The sequence below is a fragment of the Psammomys obesus genome, unplaced genomic scaffold, assembly GCF_907164565.1.
Source record: "Psammomys obesus unplaced genomic scaffold, mPsaObe1.curated_primary_1811, whole genome shotgun sequence".
Taxonomy (NCBI): Eukaryota; Metazoa; Chordata; class Mammalia; order Rodentia; family Muridae; genus Psammomys; species Psammomys obesus.
Window position 1 is genome coordinate 8034768 of NW_026592510.1, and position 18245 is coordinate 8053012.

General features: G+C 45.7%; 1 pseudogene; it reads left to right on the plus strand.

Annotated features, from left to right (window-relative positions):
- The first annotated feature begins 13145 nt into the window (after window positions 1-13145).
- LOC129681673 (ATP synthase subunit f, mitochondrial-like) lies at window positions 13146-13408 on the plus strand (annotated as a pseudogene).
- Window positions 13409-18245: the final 4837 nt, after the last annotated feature.

Genomic DNA, 18245 nt, shown 5'->3' on the forward strand with positions numbered 1-18245 from the left:
GATCTCAGCATTTGTCCCAACAAAGAAACTAAAACAAATGAATACAAAAAGAAAAAAATTAAATTCTAACCTCTCTACACTATACTAGCCTGGTTATTTCCCAGCAATGTGCCCTTTTACCTGCCTTCTAGGCTCACCCCTGACCTCTCCTGCTCCATCCTTGTCCTCAGGGCCGCCCCCTCATGGAGATCTTCTCCTTGACCTTCCTCTTCCTCTCTGGTGTCTACCTGAGACCCCTCACTCTCCTGCCAAGCTATTGGCTGATCAGCTTCTTTATTAACCAATCAGAGATGATGGAGAACAATATTTCCACAATATTGAGACAGAAAAGTCTTGATAGAAGTGATAGTGCCCTTGCCCAGACTGCAACCAGATCTGAAGGCACAAAAACCGGAGTCTGAATACACAGTGCGTAAGACCATCCCCCAGCACTCTGCAGACCAGGCTGGCATCAAACTCACAGGGATCTGCCTGCCTCTGCCTCCCAAATGTGGCGTACCCCCACACTGCCTGGACGTTTTAATTTAGTCCTTGAGAATTTCATATATACATACAATGTTTTTTTTATTATTAATTCTATTTACATCTTGGTCACAGGCCCCTCCCTCCCATATCCCCTCTCCCCTAGTCCTCAGATAGGGGAATCTCCCCTATCCAGACATCCCAGCTCATCTATTCACATGAGGACTGAGTTAATCTCCCTCTTCTGTGGCCTGAGAGGGAAGTCCCATCAGGGGGAAGTGATCAGAAAGCAGGCAACATATACTCCATGTCAGAGATATGCCCAGCTCACCTAGCGAGTGGGCCCATGTGAAGCCTAAGAGGCCCACTGGACTTACCTTCTTGGGGTTTGTGCATTGTAGTATATCTATCCTGTACTATATGACTAAAATCTGCTGATGATCGAGTATATACTGTGTATGTCTCTCTGAGTCTGTTACCTCACTCTGGATGATCATTCCTAGTTCCATCCATATGCCTGCAAATTTCATGGTTTCCTTGTCTTTAACGGCTGAGTAGTATTGCATTGTGCATACAGTGTATTTTAACCTACTTACCACCCATTCTTCCTTTCAGCAACTCTCAGACCCCCTTCACATGTCCCTCCATACTTCCTGTCTTATTGGTTTTTAAAAATGTTTATGAAAGTTCCTCATCGAGGGGTGGGAGCTTGTATGCCTCTCCTCCATCCGAAAGCGTGGGCTTTATTAATGGAGAACAACAGACGGTTTATTGAAACCTGACAATCATTTGGTTAGATATTTTTGTTGTTGTAGTTTATTCAAAGACAAGGTCTGATATAGCCCAAGCTGGCCTCACACTCATGACTGAGGATGACCTTGAACTTTTGATACTCCTGCTTCTACCTCCCAAGTGCTGGAATTACAGGCATGCACCACCACTAGCTGGAAATATCACCTTTCAAGCCGCAACTGAACCATGACCTTGTTTACATAAAATGTCTGTGTTTAGTGCACACAAAACCACGAAGAGGTAAGGGAAGCTGATAGTGAGGACTGGGTCGAGGGCTGGGCTGGGCTTTGTTGCTGGCCTGGAACTCAGTGTGTTCTTGGGCCAAATCAGTTCCTCTTCCCAGGCCCTGCTTCTCCTCTATAAAATGGGGCTGGATGGTTATCTGTAATGTCTGTTCTCTCTTGCACAGGCTTGGAGTGTCTGATTACAAGCCAGAATTCAGTCATCAACAACTTCCAAATACTAACAGGCCTATTTGGAGTGAGGAGGCAGAAAGAGTTCATTTAGCTCAAAGTGGTTGAGAGTTCAGGTTCTGAACATAAAACCAAAACAACCTGCCATTTCCCATCGCCACATGGAAATCAGAAACAAACGAACAAAACACTGACAGGGAACCATTGAGGAGTCTTTCTTTCTACTGTTCCTTATATCAGAGTGTGTGGTTCCTGTGATGACTCTAAAATGACCACAACAAATTCGATGGGTAAAGGTGATACAAATATGTCTGCTTTGCTATTCAGTGGCTGGCAGGGATCAGTTCACGCTGTGGTCCCAGAGGAGAGGAGATTCTATTTCCTTCTCTCCAGCTCCAGGAGGCTGGGAATCGGCCTCTGCTTCCATCCCTCCCTCTCCTGCCTCCTACTTGCCTTATAAAAACTCTCCTGTCCCCTACCCTGGGGGACCCAGTACAATCTCCACATCAAAGTCCTAGGAAGCTGGAGAGAAGTCAGCAGAAAAGGGTTTTGGCAATGTGCCCCTCCCTTATAATTAGCAGGTGTAAAACTAAAGGTTGGCACTGTAGGACTAATTACTGGTCTGAGGACTTGAGTCATATCTTTGGCCACAAGAGGATACATGCAATCTTGAACTCATACCCAGAAATAATTCCCTAAACCTGACAGCTATCTGATACGAGCACTAGGAGCCTAAGTCTTTTATTTCTAAGATTATGGTGGCTTTCAGAAAAATAACAGAGATGTCCCATTGCCCTCTTCTATAAGAGTCAGCTGGAGCAGGCCTGTCAATGGTTTGTACAGGACAAAGACCTGCAGAAAAAGCCAAATGTTCCAAAGCCCTCAGAAATACTGTCAGGGGCTAGAGAGACGGCTCAGAGGTTGAGAGCACTGGCTGTTCTTCCAAAGGTCATGAGTTCAATTCCCAGTAACCAGATGGTGGCTCACAACCATCTACAGTGAGATCTGGTGCCTTCTTCTGGTGCACAGCACACATGCAGGCAGAATAGTGTACAAATAATACATAAATCTTTAAAAAAAATGCTGTCAGGGTGCCCAGACTGTGCCACCCAATGGCCCCTTTAGCAGTGGTCCGCTCTCACTTTATTCTTTATTCCATCATCACTCCACCTCTCTGCTACATTGTACTATGTGTCTCACTTGAATTATTTTGACTGAGATAGCAAGGCCCAGGGAACTAGAGCCACTTCAGAGAGAGCTGGGAGAAGGGGGTGGGATAGAGCCTGGTGACAGCTGCTCTCTCTTCCTGGTTTCAATTGGATTTGCTTTGTCTTCATGGAGACCATGCAATCCCCTGCTCCTTTGCACTTGCTGCTTCCCTTATCAAGTGCACATCTGTACTGGGCTGTTGGGTTTCCCTTGCTTTCTTATTTTAGAGACTATATGCCTCAGGTCCCTTGCTCTTGTTTCCTTCAATATCCATGCTAACCTACCTAACTCATGCGTCTTTTTCTTTCTTTCTTTCTTTCTTTCTTTCTTTCTTTCTTTCTTTCTTTCTTTCTTTCTTTCTTTCTTCTCTTCTCCTCCTCCTCCTTTTTTTTCTGAGACAAGGTTTCTCTGTGTAGCCTTGGCTATCCTGGAACTCACTCTGTAGACTACGCTGGCCTCATATCTAAGATAAGCAATTGTACCTTTATTGTGTACCAACAAAACAAAATAAGATGAATTCCAGGGTGAAACTTGGTTTCTGTCAGCCAAGGAAATTCCAGAGTCAGACAAGTCACATTTCACTTGATCTCCAGACTAAAGGGTGAGGGCTGATCTCATCATTCACTGGTATGTTGGTGAGGAAGTGGAAGGGTGTGTTCTCTGCGTGCCCCTTGTGTTCTTTCTCTACAAGATGGGCAACTCCCCTTCAATCCCGATTTACTCATCCATCATTACTGCAGCCTTAGAAACTGAAAGCTAACCTGACCTAAGAGTTTGAGTTGTGTTTACCTTTTCTGGAAATGGTTAGGCAAATGTTCTAGGGTAAAAGATCCAGATTGATGCAATGGATGACTCTTAGCAATTTAAGTTAGATGTTAGCATGGTAGGATAATGGGCCATTTAAGCTTTAATGGCATCTTACTGCTACATCTGTCTGGCAAAAGACAAAAAGTGGTCAAATGTGCCTGTGTTTAGGGTTTTTGTTTTGTTGTTTTGTTTTTGACTTTATGAGAAAAGCCCAATGACACAGGGATTTTTTTTTTCCCCATGAAGGAAAGTGTGTGAGGAAGGAAACAGCAAATGTGAGAAAATGAGCTAAATGTGTATAAACACATTTCTGTTTAAAAAAAAAAAAAAAAGCTTTTGGTATTAAAAAGTATGGCAAAATATGGTTTTGTCCTACAAGAAAAATTTTGCCCCCAAATGGAAATAGAACGATGAGGACAATGCTAGAAGGCTATTTGTAAGAAGGCTGTAGAAATTAAGACAATGTGATGAAGCTGGCTATGATTTAAAGTTATTAAAAATTCCTGAGGTCAGCCAGGCAGTGGGGGCACATGCCTTTAACCTCCCAGCACTTGGAGGTTAGAGGCAGATGGATCCTATGAGTTCGAGGCCAGCCTAGTCTACAGAGCAAGTTCCAGGATAGCCAGGGCTACACAGAGAAACCGTGTCTCAACAACAACAAACCAAACCCAAAACAAAGAAGCAAAAAGTCCTGAGGTCATGGGGTGGGGAGACAGCTCATGGAGAAAGTGTTTGCCAGGCAAGCGGTGAGGACTTGAGTTCAAATCCCCAGAACTTATTTAAAAACCAGACACTATCGTACACACCTATAATCCCAGCCCACCTACAGCAAGACGGGAATCCTGAAGTCCTCAACTGTCCAGCGGGGTAAGCTTTAGTTAAAATAAGGCCGACCCCGGGCTTGCCCACAGTTGTCTGGATCCTAGCCTCCGGGCACTCAGTGCTCGGACCTAGGATGACTCAGCTTTTACAGAGTCCTGATTTTCAGGCAATATCAGGCACTGCCGTTGAACCGTTGAACCGGTCTTCAAGAGGCAGTAAATGCGCAAAGGATTGTTTTAATTGGTGTGTTAAGAGAGCAGGGTTTTGTGGAGAGCTCTGGTAATAAGAACAGGAAAAACAGGTTGGCAGCCAGAGTTCTCACCTAGCAACTGCAAAGCCCTGGGCTGGATCCCAGCACACAAGTCTAAGACAAACAAAGGAAAAATACTGCTTCTTAGACAGAAGGACAGAGTCCGTCTTCTGGCATCCCATCTGTCCGGTTCCCGGGCTTCTTGATGGCTGAGAGCGGCTAGAAGGGTGCCCACTCTGTGCTGAGTGGTGCAGAGAGAGGGAAGCAGGGAAAATGTACCTTTGAAGAGCATCTCTGCCCGTCTATCTGAAGGTCCCTGCAATATCCGTCTCCAGCACCATGCCAAACAGGAATAACAACTGTTCTGACCAAGTGCATGGGTGAAATGTGAGACCTCCCAAATTAGAAAATGGGTGTTTCCATCAACACAAATATGCCCTTTCTCCTTCCAGAGAGGGACAACCGTCCCATCCAACAGGCCAGGTGACTGATACTGAAGGAAAGGGATGGCAGAGTCCCAGGGACATTGGCTGATTACTCTGAAGGATCACAAAACAAACAAAGCTCCTCCCTTCACACCCATGGGAGCAGGGGCTCACCCAGACCCTGGGAAATGTGACTCCGTGTGGTCACGTTTCACCCGGGGGTAGATTTTTGCAGTGTTACACAGGAGAATCGATACACTATGACTACAGGTTACCTTCAAAAGCACCTAGAAGACTTCAGATGGCTGCTAGATACACACTTTATTCTCAAACTAATCCTGTGCGGTTGACAAGGTTTAAGCCCTCCTCAGATTACTGAGGAGCTCTTCTTGGCTTTTGACTGCCTTCCTGTGAGACTGTGTACCTGTCCTTAGCGGTGACATGAATGAAGACTGCTTCTGTCTGCTTTCTGACCCCTTGTCTCTCCCACCTTTCAACTGTCCCACTCTGCTACCTTGCAAGTGTGGCAAAGTAGAAGTATAAATGTCCCCAGAGAGGCAAAAGCAGCAGGACTGAGAGGCTGAGGCCAGACTGGGATATTTTGTGAATTCCAAGCTAGCCTGGAACTATGTCTCATATCTGGAACATATATGGAGCACATACATGGAACATATATATGGAACATATCTCAGGCTATGCCATGAGGTTACATCTTTAAAAAGGTTATCTTTCTGCATCTTCTTACACACCTTCAGCTTCACAGGAGTTCTGTGTACATCAGGACCAAAAGGCATGGCTTTTGGGTACATTTGCCTGTTCAGGCCAGCTTCATAGTACATCATGGCTCCTTCTGCTTTTCCTACACAAATGCTGTGAAGGTCTGAGCACCAGAATTCTACCCATTCCCTCCTTCCTTCTGGAATTTCTGCTATGTATCAGGGTCTAATGGCTTCAGGGGAACTCCTCAGGCCCCGCTTGATGAGATGGTTTGGTGGGTAAAGGCTGCCAGGCCTGACAATCTGAGTTTGATTCCCAGGACCCACAGGCTGGTTCCCTGACTGCCGCACCTTTGTTGTGGCCCACATACAAACCACACATAGTGTGCGCCCACAGTAAATAAGTAAATCTTTTAGAATAAGTTTCTTTTCAAAAGAGGCCAGAACAGACCCCATTTCTTACTCTAAGAGAAGCTGATGAGGCCACAGTCCTGAAGAGATCAATTGATCAAGGGTTAGTGTTTTTTGTTTGTTTGTTTTTTGTTGTTTGTGTGTGTGTTGAGAGAGAGAGAGAGAGGACAAAAATGGCTGAAATAAGTTATTCTCTCATTTTCTTGCTCCTTACCCCACAGGCTTAAAAAAGAAAATTTCTTTTTGAAGAGCACAGATAATGGCTGAGTTCTCTCAGGGTTAGTTGTAGGTCACGGACACGAAAACTATAGAAACAAACAATGATTTTGAGAGATATTTTTAAGATCGCAAAAACACTAAAGAACCCTGAAAATTGCTTGATGAGAACAGAAATGCCTAGTTACAGGTTATAGTCAAGTCTAAGTGTCAAAGACCTTGTACTGAGCGAAGGGAGGGACAAGGACAGGGAGTGGCATCCCTTGTCCCTGTTGGCAGGAGTCATCTAAGGCCACCGGCAGGGTCAGGACACTTCTTGGGCTCAGGAGAAAACCAGAAGGCTTGCCCAAACAAGCCCTAATTTATGGTATGCCACCAGGAAGAATGTGGTATTATGAATGGTTATCTCTGTAGCAGATGGTATTTCTGGAAGACCTGGGTTAACACTTGAAATATATTTATGTATACATTATGGCTTCCTGAAAGGCAGATAAAGTTGAAAAAAATCCACCTGTAAATGAACAAAAGGAGGGAAAGGGCTGTAGGTCGTTATGTCCAAGCCTCTTCCAGGGGCGACCATCCAGGCTGATCCCAAGACTTCTTCTCAACAAGTCTCCAGGTAGACAAAGCAGATTTCTCAGAAAGAGTGAATATGGTCTCCCATGCTAGGAAGCCTGACCTTCTTGTCCACTCGAATCTAAATCTAAGCTGAAGACAATAGGAGGCAGCTTCAGGACTTAACCTATCAGTGTTCTCTCACTAGATGGGGTATCTGACTTTGTAGTGATATTCCTTAACTCAGGAGTGGGTCTGCAGCTTTGCTTACAGTTCACCTCTTGGTGACAGTTTACAGTTTACCCGTCAGATTAAGCAGCTGGTGGCAGGATTAGGCTCTAGTGGAGAAACACGTCCGCTTCCATAGCTGCCACTGTCGGATCTCAGACAGTGCCTATGTCCAGAAATGATAGTCTTGCACTACCTCAAACTGGACTGTAGAAAGATTTCTGGCACAGGATTCCTCAGGAACTTGGGAGATGGGTCCTCATCTGCCGAAAGGAGTCATTTCCCTTGTCTCTGGCAGAAGGGACATACAGTTCTCCACTGACATCCACCTGTGGTTGCTCATCAAAGCCCATGCTGGCCGCCATGTTCCCCCAAATGCTACTCACATGTACTTGTTACATATCTCTTTTCTTGTTTTGTTTTGCTTTGGTTTTGTTTTTCAATACAGAGTTTCCCTGTGTAACCTTGGCTGTCTTGGATCCACCTGCCTCTGCCTCCTGGATGCTGGGATTAAATCTTTAAAAGCAAATTTCTTCTTTAAAGAGGCCAGAACAGACCCCATTGCTTACTCTAAGGGGAAATCAGAGAAAGTCAGGCTGAGTTTTTCCCTCCCTCTGTGAAGAGGATCTGTGGCAGAAACAAAAAAGACACTGTCAGCCAAGACAGAAGAGAGCTGAGGCAAGCTGAGGAGCCTGCAGTCCTGAAGAGATCAGTCAGTCAACGAACTGATCCATCAAGGGTTAGTTTTGTCTGTGTATGTGTGTGTGTGTGTGTGTGTGTGTGTGTGTGTGTGTGTGTGTGTTTCATGTGTGTGTGTTTCATGTTTCTGTGTGTGAGAGAGAAAGATAGATAATGCCAGCACAGCCAGGCTGTTATGTATTTCAAAGCCCCTTACTCTAGCATCCTGACCCTTCTCACTTCCTGCACTCCTCTTCCACTATGCTAGCCCCCAGGTTGTTCCAGACCCCCACTTCCCCTTTATAACAGCAAGGTTTCCCCCTGCCTCCCACTAGTGTCTCTCCTGACACTCTCTACTCTTACTTCTTCTTCCTTTTCTTATTCTTCTTGCTGTCCTCCTGATTCTCTCTGCTCCCAAAGGATAGTCCTGGCCACGTCCATTCTGCTTCTTTTTCTCTCAGCTCTGGACTCTCCCAGATGACTCTCAATGCTTTCTTTCTCATCCACAATGAAAATCTTGGCCCTAACCATGGAACAGCCATCTTGGTGGTTTCTTTACTGTCCCCTCACTTATCCCCACTTTGTACATTACTCTCTTCCTTTCCTTCCTCCCTAGAGGCACAGGAGAAGAATAAATACAGATACTATCCCAGGTCTAAAGTCTAGGCGTGTGTGTGTGTGTGTGTGTGTGTGTGTGTGTGTGTGTGTGTGTTAGGGCTATGATTTACAAAGTACCCCAGCGTGTTCCCTGTATGTGTAACCAGAGGGGTGTGGAAAGAAACTATTTCAGAGCATTTGCTTCTCTTAGAAGCCAAGCACCAAACTGACAGAAATGCCAGACTCATGCCCCTCACTCACTCTCAGTGTGCAACACAGAGACAAAAGGGCAGAGCTGTGTGACAAGGTCACATCTGCACCTGCACAGGAAGGGGAGGGAGAATGGCTATCTGATCAGTTCTAGGACTGTTCTCTTTTCCCCAAATCTAAAGATAAGAATCCTGTTTGGAACCTGATTCTCATACAGCACAATCTTTTATCTTTAGTGAGTACATCCTTCAGGGCTTAAAGGCAAGAACACCCGGGTTGTAAACGGGCAGCCAGGGAGCAGGATCACATTTGTAAGCCTGTTGTGTTTGGCGCTCACAGTGATCTCCTTTTTAAGTGAGCAGCCAACACCAACAGAGCAAAAGATTTACATACACATCTCAAGTGCAGCCATCTATTGGGAAAGCAGAAGGTTCAGCTCCTATAAGCCCACATTCCAAAGGGACAGAACTGCTGATTTAGGTGGGTCTCAGGGTTGCAATTTACCCCAGTCCTTGTCCCCACAGGCCCCACCCCACTCCTATCTGGCAAATTGAAGCTGCCTTGTTTAGTTACCCTACCTAAAAGACCCATATCAGAAAATGGTTTGCACTGTTAAAACACACACACACACACACACACACACACACACACACACACACACACTCCAAAATGGGCACTCCATAATGGGGGAGGGTATTGTAGGAGAGAGGTTGGGGAGAAGACTATCCCAAGACATCTGGAAGAGTCCAGAGCAGACTGGACATGGCCAGGGCCAAGGAAGTTGGGGCATGGAAGAATCATGCAGGTTATGAGTAGCTGTGAGAGGGAAGCCCATGACTGGAGCATCCTGGAAGTTTAAGGTAGAGAAGGATGTGAGAACGGACCAGAAGGCTATCATGGCTTTCAGATGTATAACAAAGATGGTTAATTGGGGCTGAAGAAGCCTGGAGGCTAGCATAGGCTTTGATAGGTGCCAAGGGTATATACTGGGTCTAAACTCAATTTTGGATCTAGTCGGTAGATCTATCCTTTTGGTGGAAATAGGGTACCCTTTGGGCCTGGCGATGTTTTGTTCTGCTTTCTAAATAAACCACAGTTTCTTGGCTGACAGGATTGCACTGAGAGGATGACATAATTTGTCTCCATTTTAGGACCAGGCCTGACATTAGAAGAAAAGTCATCAGTCCCAGGAACTAGGCCATAGATCACTAATTCCAGGGACAAGACCATAAAATCCCTACCCAAGGAACAGCCTGGAGATAACCACAAGAACTGCTGGGCAGCCTTACCTCATCCTGTAGTCAAACATTCATGGCACAGGAACGCAGCCCACCAACCACCCGGATGCAAGCCAATTAGGAATCGACCCTTGTAATTTCCCCAGAACCCACCAACGAAGTTTTAGATTACCTAACCCTTGCTAGAATCCCCCTAGTTTCCTATAAAAAGGCCTAGATGCCTTTGTCTAGGATTGCCATTTTGTAAAATGGTTTGACCCCTGCATACAGGTTTTCTCGAAATGAAACACTCTTGCCAATTGCATATGTGAGTGGTGGTCTCCGAGTGATGATTTCAGACTTAACGTACACACAGCAAAGACATACATGCAGTCAGAACACCCACACACATAAAGTGAAATGACATCAAGAGAATCAACATCTCTGCTGCAGATCTGTCTGTGTTCCTTAAAAAGCGAAGGTCAGACATGCTCGCTTAGTACTTAGTACAGAGACTGTATCTATAGTTAAATGGTTTATTTTTAAGGCTCAAACGTAACAGGACCAAGCCTCATTTAACCTCCTGTATATGTTTTCAAGATTAAGCCTAGGACGGGTAACTAGAAATAAGCAAAACTTGTCTATTCAAATATACTTTAGATAGAGAGATGGTCTTCAGGCACTTCAGATATCTGCTGAATGTGGCATTTAAATGTTTAATTAAAAAGAAAACCTTACTAATACAGAGACCTCGGCTTCTAGTGGTGACCCCAATCGTTCCAAAGAGGTGGGGTACCGATGACCCCACAGGTATTTCGGTAATGCTAACCATTTGGCTAGACTGCCCCAATGCCTTGCCTGCTGCTAGGGCCCAGCCTGAACTGTGGACAAACAGGACACAAGGGATGCTTCACATTGCTTAAGAAAAGTAAGGTCAGTCTCCCAAGTTCCTCCTCCACAGGAAGGCCTCTCAGATTTGCCAGGCCTGCTATGCCACCAGCGAAGCCATTGACACCAGCCTAGTGGGGTGGCTGTCTAGGTAATGGGTAAGTCTCCATCATCTTAACTGATACATATGCCATTGGGACTATACTTCCTGCTATGGTTTATCCTTCTCGGCTCTCTGCTGGCACTGACAGCTGGGCTAACTGAAGGTGTGTCTGCTTGGCAGCGGCAGACAACCACCTCCTTACCCCAAGGCCACAGCCACCTCATTAGTCCATTTCATATTTAAAACAGTATGTCTTGATTTTTATAGATCTACTAGGTCTCTTGTTAAGAAAAGGCAGACAGGTTTTCCTTGCTGACAGAGTTCACATTAAAATATAAGTAGGTTTCCGGTATAACTATTTATTATTCCTTTATTTAAAAGAACTTGCTCTGCAAGTTCTGTTCTCAGTAGTTACCACTGTGCTCACTGATAGCTACCTTTGTCTCTGATAAGTGATTACACGAAAAGAAAAAGGCTTAAGGTCTCTGCAAATTATGAGAGCCTAAGAGAGTGTTTTAGGTTGATAAATGCAAGTTATGAAGGTTGGAGGGGGTGAAAACTTAAATGGTGATAAGAATGTGATTTAAGGCATATGAGAGGAATAAAAAAAAAATACTTTGGATTTCTTCCCTCACTATGCTATGTTGTGGTAAGACTTCAGAGTTTAGGCTTGAAAATGCTTCTCATTGTGCTAAATGTATATACCCACGGTCTTCTGAATAGAGAAGAGAAGCCCCTCTTTCACCGTCTGTAGTCATACTAAAGAGTGTTCCTGCTTTTAACCCAGAACTGTTTCCCAAGCCTCTGCCGTGACACAAAGGTTTGAGAGCCTCTGCCTTCTCTACTGTGTGTGTTTCAGCATGTGAACACACCTTAAACAGGCCCAATGGACCACAGAGCTAGACCCCAGGTCCCAGAGAACGCTGGACCTCCTCAAAGCAGACAAGGGAGGCACCTGGATGTTCTTGGAAAAAAGAGTGCTGTTACCGTATCATCGAATCTGGCCTGATAGGAATTAATACCACAACTAATATCACTCCACAAACTGTCTGAAGAATTCCACCAACACAACCAAGGCAGGTCTCCACTCCATTCTTTCTGACAGTCTTTGCTCTTCACTACCCTAACTTAGTTCATAGGGCTGGTGGCAACAATTCGTCTATTTTCTCCTAGCACTCTGCCTCCTCCATTTCCTGCAGGAACACATCCACCAAATAAGGCTGTAACCCCGGTACCTCACCGCCACATCACAACTACTCACACTCCCTTTTAAGAAGCTCCTCTCCCAGCCCAGTCTTGCGATTTCACTGACCCCCTCCTGTAAGGTTGGTGGACCCACCCGAGAGCTGTCCCAATAAACCTGCCTTTTTATTATCAATTCAGCTCTATTTGATTTATTATGTCGGCAGAGAAGCCTTTCAGCTTTCCTGAGACTGAACTTGGGCAGGCATCTGTCTCTGAAGCTAAGAAATCTTAAAACTCTATTTACCACAGTAATTTATGAATCATATGTAGCAAATGCATTTTGTTTTTGCTTGGAGGAGGGCCTTCTATAGCTCGGCCTGGCCTTCACTCAGCCTGAATTCACTAGCTGAGGGCGACATTGAATTTCTTGAACCCACAAAGACCCGCCTTGCTCTCCGAGTGCTGGAATTACAGGCGTGTGCCACCACGGCATTTTTAAGTTTCTTCCTCCTAAATGCTAGGTTTATAGGTATGCACCCCCATGCCAGGTTTATATAGTTCTGGGGATCAAATCCAGGGCTTTGTTCCTTCTAGGCAAGTATGCTACCACTGAGTTATATTTCCATATCTAGATTGTTCTGAATTTTTTAACTATGAAATTATGTCCCCGTTGGTTTTGATGGCTGGTCCTCGTTAGTTTTTGGTAGTATTCATTTTTATTCGCAAAGAAGTGTTGTGCACAAGGCACATGGGTTTTACAGTTAGACTTGATCTGCATCCTTCCTCCTTGTACTTTTGAGGTTCTCCTGAGGATTCAAGGAGACATCTCCAGGAGTCTCTGGCACACAACCAGCATGTGAGAAATTCCACTCTCTTCCCTTTGTGTGTTTTTTGTCTTCTTGATTCCCATCTCATTTTACCCACTTAGAAAGTTTGGATGAGGGACACCAGGGACTGCGAAATGGCGTCACTCGCGCCCCTGAGGGAGAAGAGGCTCAGGGAGATGAAACTCTGGCGAGCGGCCAGAAGTCCTGATGCGGGACTTCATCCCCAGCGGCATCGCAGGCGCCTGTCGGAGGTTATGACCGGTATTACAACAAGTACATCAGCGTCCGCAAAAGCAGCATCTCGGGGATCGCCGTGGTACTGGCCGCCTATGTGGTCTTCAGCTACTGCCTGTCCTACAAGGCGCTCAAGGACTAGCGCCGCCGGCAGTACCACTGAGGAGGGGTCGCCTTGGAGGGCACCAGAGCATAGCCGCCCGCCCCACCCAAGAGCTCGGCTGTGGCTGAGGTCAGCGCCCAATAAAAGCTGACTGGTCCAAAACAAAACAAAACAAAACAAAACAAAGTTTGGATGATTATCTTTGTAGTGAACAGATCTTAGTCATATGTGATTCGTGGATCCTTTTGAAAACTGAATACAACTAAGTCTCTGTCTCTCCTTCCCTTCCCCTCCTTTCCCCTCTCTCCCTCTCCCTCTCTCAGGGGAGGTGCAGACCCCTGACAGCGCAGAAGAGGACTCCTGCTTTCAGCTAGGCTGTAGCTGACGTATTGCTGAGCACTCACACTTGGCCTGGGACCTGACACACAGACCAGTGCTGTTCATTAAGTTTCCCAAAAGATGCACTGGCTTCCTGTTTCCGGGTCAACCTATCAGTCAAACAGGACCTTGCCGGACTGTGTGCTTCCTCCACGTCGCTGTCTTTAGCTCTGGACTGTGGTTAAGAGTAAAGGATTCTGTCAGCAAAGGATTCTTTCTGACAGGCCAAAGCCTACTACCTCACTAGTTCCAGGAAGCATTCTAAAGTGTAACGATGGTTATGCTGAATTTTCTTTCTTTTTTTTGATTTTAGTGACAAGGATATCTGGAGGGAGTTGGTTCTCTCCTCCCACGTGGATGCCGGGGATTGAAGTCAGGTCCTTATGTTTGCTGGCAGGTGTCTTTACTCTCTGAAACATCACATCGAGACCCAGATGTAGGCATACGGTTATTGTGTCATTCAAATGCTGACTATTGTACCCCTCCCCCCCCCATCTGGTTGTGGTCCTCGTTCTGAGAAAAATCTCCTGTCTCAATGTTGTGTCAACACTCTCCCCAATTGTCCCCTGGTATGTCAATAAAGCGGCTTCTAGCCAATCGACGAGCAGAAAAGTAAATAGGGCTGGACTTCCTGCCAGCCAAGGGAGGAGGCGTTCAAAGAGTAAGTAAGGGGATTCAGCCACCGGCAGAAGTCTGGAAGACGCCGGCAAAGAAGAGCTAAAGCAAGTAGGTACATCTCTGGGATGTACGCTGGGAGGAAAGCAGATTAGCTTAGAGTGTTAAGAATGGAGTAATACCTGCTCAGTTATTGTGTTGTGAAGCTTATTACTAAATGTAAAGAGTCTCAACTGCCTGTGTGATAGCCAGGTGAAGAGAAACTGAGAAACGAACACAGTTTTGTAACTTTAACATTTTGGTTCCTCTTGTTGGGCACCACCTGTAGGCTTAGATTTTCCAAACACCTACTTGATTCAACGTTTTTAAATACTTCTACCCCCTTCAAACCCCCTGACCTTAGGTAATTAGTAGGGAAAGAGGCTGTAGACCTCTTTTATCTACTTCTTGCTGATTAGGGTCGTTGGGTTCTTTAGGGATACCTCTGGTCTCAGTCAGGAGACCAGCAGTCCAGTCAAACAATAAAGCAGCAAAACACAGCGACAGCGGCAGAGAGCAGTAGCCGTGGTACCACTCAACGGATGTGGCAAGACTCCATCCAAATGGCATGAGTCTGCCAAAGAGGCAGAACCTCATCAAAACAGCCCGAGGAGTTCTCCGGAGCATTCCTCTCTGCAGAAAGCAGCAAACCGATGCAAACTGTGGCAAAGCATAGCAATGCAAAAAGCGTTGTCGCACTGTCTGTGGGCTTCTATTTATCCGAGTCCACAAATGGATGTTTCCACCTCGAAAAAAACCAGTGCCCTCGCGGGAGGTAGTTTCCAGCTGACAAACATCACCAGCCTTTTCATAAGGCCTGTTTTCCATGGGGGAAAAACATTCCCACATCCCACACTTGGGACCAAAACAAAAAACATATCCGTGTGACACAGCTGACTTTCCAAAGAAACCGGAAACTTCCACTTCACCTGGAAGTCCGTATTTTTTTTTTTAAGGTGAAATCTACATCACATACAATTAACCATATTAAGTGACCCAGTTAGAACACTTCCATATTCTTCAAGCCTGGCACATAAATCTGCTTCCAAGACATTTTGTCATCTAAATAATCCCTCATAAATGTTAAACAGTCAATTCTCCACCCGCCTGTACCCAACTGTGTTCTGCCTTTAGGAGTTTCCTCACAGTGGGTATCATATGAATGAAGACAACGAGGGCTTTTTTTTTTTTTTTTTTTTTTTTTTTGGCTGCTTTTACTAGCATCATGTTTTCAAGGCTTGTCACCACAATCGCAGGTACCAACACTGTGTAGCTCTGGTTGGCCTGGAACCCACTCTATAGACCAGGCTGGCCTTGAACTAAGAGGCCCACCTGCTCTGCCTTCTGTGTGCTGGGATTAAAGGTGAGCACCAACACTTGGATCCTCCGGAGGAGCAGCAAGTGCTCTTAACCCCTGGGCCCTCTTTTCAGACTCCTAGCCTTTCCTCCACCTTTCCTGTTTCCATAACGCCGTGCAGATGAAGGTCTAACTCCTCTGTGAGCCACCATGTGGTTGCTGAACTGAACTCAGGACCTTTGGAAGAACAGCCAGTGCTCTCAACCTCTGAGCCATCTCTCCAGCTGGTCTAAACCCTCCTCCCTCCCTCTGTAAAATCTGAAGTTAATCTGTAAACCCAAGAACCAGTTAGCTTCCTGGGATGCTGGGATTTGTAGTTCTTGAAAAATAACAAAGCCTTCTGGGAAAATAGGTTGTCTAAGTCCCTGCAGAACAGGTCTGGAGGTCACTGAGCTGGGAGTTACAGGGGAATGGTCCTGACCAAAGCCCATCCTGGTCAGTATTTAATTAAATGCTTGCTTCAAAATTGGCTCAAATGGTGGGACTGGTTTTTTTCCTCAAATCTTGGAATTAACACCTCCCCCCAGAAGACTAGCAATAGACGTAATGAACTCTCACCATGAATGTGGTCAAGGGTTTTAGGGAAAAAACCTGTTAGCCTCAAATCTCAGGTGGGGAAAAATGGCAGCACAGTTTGGGAGGTAATTAATTCTCAGAAGTTCTACAGCTTAGTGGGATAGAAACGACTGAACGCAGTTTAAGTGACTTTGTTTCGCACGTGTGTGGCAAAGTGCTCCAAGTTCTCTGGGCTTGGAGGATGGACAGGAAGGGAAGAAGTCAGAATGGTAGGCCTGAGGTTCATAAAGCTCAAGGAAGACCATCTGGCCTGGGTTCCAGCACAGTCGGCCTCCACGCACTCTTGGACTTGTGGCCCAGTCCTGGAAGGCCCTTGAGGACAAATTTTAGTTTAAGTGGGTGGCATAGCCTGCAGCGCACCCCTTTTGGTGTAAGACAGGAAGCCACCAGGTGGATGTCCTGTTACCGCTCTGGCATCCCACTCTGAGAGAGATTGGCCATACTTCGTGTAAGGTCTGCCGTTGCCTCCTTCCTCTTGGGAGCATCTTGGCAATGCAGCAGCGGCAGAGGCTATTTTAGGTCCAGCAAGGACCCAAAGAAGGTCGTCGCTCGCAGGCCAAGTGAGATTTGTCCAGGACAGATTCTGTGAGATTAAGAGGAGGCTGGTATTTGGGGCAGGCACCGGTAGATGTGCTGAGCTCTGGCAAGCGCATGCCTCATGAATATTTAAGTAGACTCCAACAGCCCATTTTCAGCATGGAGCAAATTCAGTTAAGTCACTGACCAGCAGCCTCCACACTGCTGAGTCACGCACTCTTGGTACCAAGGCACCTGCTTCGCCTAAGCCCATGGAAAGATACAAATGAGCGCTGGGTGTGTGACCCTCAAAAAAAATGCCCAGAGACGTTCATTTTACAGGGTCCTTTTATTTAATAGACTGCAAAGGATGGAGGAGAAAACGTTGAATTCCAGAGGCAATTAAAATTATTCTCTCAAGCCAAGGGCAGAATTTAAAGAAGTTGAAAATTCTCTATAATTATTTTATTGGTTCAGCAATTAATTATTGAGGTTTTTAAACTTTGTAGTTCAAAAATGTGCTTGGGCCTCAAGATGTATCTTCGTGGTGGAGCAGTTGCTTAACGTGTGGGATCCAAAGAAAAGGACAGAAAAAGAGAAAGATGGGTGAGGTGTCGCCCATCTGTAATCCCAGCATCAGGAGCTAGAGACAGGGGGACTGCTGTGAAGACAGGGGCAGCTGAGCTGCATGGCAAGACCCTATCTTAAACAACAGGAAGAGAAATCGGAAGAAGAGAGGAAGGAAGGACAGAAGTGCTTGAAGACTACCAGCTACTGTTACTGTTTTGACAATTTTATTCCCTTGTTGGATCACAGCCATGCTGGAATTAATTATTAACTGTCTTCCTGAGAGTTGAGACGACAGTGCTCCATACACAAGCTTCCGAACACTGAACTTGAGAAACAAAAGGTGGAAAATAGTGTTGATGTACTTTTTAAAAACTTTTATTTATATTTCTTTTATCTTTTTTTCCCCCTCTACTCCACCCCAGTCGCTTCCAACACCCCAACACCAGATCAGAGAGAGAAAGGGTTAGTGGAAGAGAGGACACAGTTCTCATAGCTGCTTCCTGCTGGTTAGGGTCATTGGGGTCCTCGGAGCCAGTCCACTCCTTGTTTCAGGAGATCGCCAACTTCTTGTCTCACTGCATCAACAGCAACAGGAGCCACAGGGGGCAAGCAGCAGCCATGTTCCTTCTGAGAGCTCCTCCACACACTCTGGGCTCTGGCATTTATTCTTTCCAGCGTCCTCAGATTTAAACTCTCTGTAGCTGGCAAAGAGCTCCTCTCAGAAGCTACACAAGGCAAGTAGTTTGCTGTTATGGTCTATCGGAATCAGTCCCACATCCCACACCTGGGATTAAAACAAAAAACATGTTTATATCCACAACAAAGTAGAGAAAGAAAGAAAGAAAA